Consider the following 2,684-nt stretch of genomic DNA (forward strand, 5'->3'; position numbering starts at 1 on the left):
ACTTGTAAAAAAAAAAAAAAGTAAATTTAATATCTGGACGTTTTTAAGAACATGTTGAAATCCTGTATGAATTGGATGCATCTTCCAGCAGAACTCTGCCCTTGCGCATAAGACCAAGAAAACGCAGGCATGGCTGATCAATAATATTCTTCACCACTAGTAGATGAACTTGAGGTCATCCTCCTCACCTAACTGATTATTTCTTCTGGGTTGTGATCGACACCAAGGCCAACAAGCATGCACATAACTTGGTTGATGCTCTGAAGGCTGCCATCATGACGGCATTTGCCGCTATAGAAAAAGATATGGTTACCAAAATGTGTCATCCTTGCACATACCTTGAGATGATCATCTTCACTGGTTACATTAGCAAATAGTTTAGTCCGCATTATATAAAATTTTTTATTTTTTTTACCTATTTTGTTTCTTTTGTCAAATGTTATATTTTGCTGCAACATCCTCTCTCTCATATATATAAATAAAACAAACAAAGGACAAAAGTCTATATTCCAAATTTCATGATGTTCATAGCAACTATCAATTCATCAAAAAATAAAATGCATTTTTTTTTCTTTTAATGAATTGATAGTTACTATTTTTTCTGACAAGTTCAAGGCAGAATAGATTCACTGATTGATATATTAACTGAATGAATGATTTTGTGCTACAAAACAGTTGTTATCAAGAATTGTGAATGTGAACATAATTAAAGGAATAAATTGTAAGATGGTCAATATCATGAAATTTGGATTATAGACTTTTGTTGTTTGTTATATGCTCTGTAATTCATAAATTAAGGATTAGTATATAAAAAAAGAGGATATATAATTGAAAGAAAAATCATATTTCCACAGAAATATATATATATATATATATATATATATATATATATTTCATAAAATAACACAAAAAATTCCTATCAACATATTTTGATTCTGAACCTTTCTAGTTTTCTTATTTCTGACAAGAACTGGCTGATGTAACTGCCATATTCACTTATTACCTGAGTACTTTCAGGTTCATCCAGATTCATCTTTAGGGATGGTTGTCAGTAAAGATGTTAGATATTTATAGATGTGATTTTTTTTAGTCATCCCTAAGAATGGATTTGAAAGTATTTGGGTAAGAAATGACTATGACAGTTACATCAACCAGTTCTTGTCAGAAACAAAACTAAGAAAATTAGGAAGGATCAAAAGCAAAATATGTAGACAGATATTGTCTATATTATTTAATAAAACATGCCTAAAGAAAAGAATGCTACCTACATAAATATGTATTATATAAAATAAAATTATTTGTTTTGTATACACTTGTATTTGTATAATGCTCATTTTCTCTTCTGATGAGAAGCATTTAGCTTTAAAATTCCATGGCCCAAAGAGTTTTTTTTCTCCTTTTTACTCTTATTGACCTGATAATACAATAAAATTCTATGTACCTTCTATCCCTCATCTTTTTAATCATATATATATATATATATATATATATATATATATATATATATATGATTATTTGAAAAGGAAAACCGAGAATTTATAAAATAATGTTAATCAATGTTTCGTCCCTATTTCAGGGGGACATCATCAGGATTTTCGAGGTAAAACTGTAGAAGAAAATGATCATGAATCACATGCAATTGAACATGAAAAAAGTCCTAAAATCCTTCCCATTCTTGGCAGAATCTACACGTGTTCATGTTCACTCGCATGTGATTCATGATCATTTTCTTCTACATTTTTACCTCGAAAATCCTGATGATGTCCCCTGAAATAGGGGCGAAACGTTGATTAACATTATTTTATAAATTCTCGGTTTTCCTTTTCAAATAATCATAACGTCAACCATCGCTTGTATTTTTATCTTAATTTTATTCAAGTATATTATATAGCCTTAGTTTTTCTTTTCTCCTTCCAATTATATTTAAGTTTATCCATTTGTAATGCAATAACTTCCGAAAAATCATCTCTTTTTCTTTGGTGTTTGTATATCTGAAATAAAAGGTATACAATTCATATTGAAACGTCATATCGAATGGATAAAATTCTTCCCACATTAAAGATGTAAAATTATCTTTATGCTGTACTGTTAGATATTCTGCTACCTCCCATATATCAAGTCAGTGTAAAAGTTTTTGCCAAGAAACATTTTAAACAATTTTAATTTATTTTATGCATACTGTTATGACTTAATCATATCACCAAAATTTATTTATAACTTTTTCTTTCAAATTATTAAAGTATCATTGATATATTTTCTACTATAGTCCCAGCTATGTTGATCCGAAAACGACCTTCTTTAGTCAACAAAAAAGAAATTATTTTCCATTATGATAATGCTCATCCTAATACAGGACTATTAACCAAAGTTCTAGGAGAATTTCGTTGGGAAATCTTGCCCCATCCTTCATATTCTATGAGTTATGATCTAACTTGGATCCTCATTTATCTCGAGGATTACAAAACCATTTTTGTTTTGAACAAATAAGGATTTTCAAAAAACAGTTTTTTATTTTCAAGATGGCATTTTGAATCGGCAAAACCTTTTGCACTGACCTGATACATAAGTAAAAACATGAAAAATCAACATCTTTGAATAGGAAAAAAGCCAAACCAAGATAGCAGATTTGACAGATACAAAGAGCTCAATATTCTTTCAAATAGAGTCATGTAACAATAATAATT

This window comes from Euprymna scolopes, chromosome 19, assembly GCF_053919585.1.
Source record: "Euprymna scolopes isolate OS-2025 chromosome 19, ASM5391958v1, whole genome shotgun sequence".
NCBI lineage: Eukaryota > Metazoa > Mollusca > Cephalopoda > Sepiida > Sepiolidae > Euprymna > Euprymna scolopes.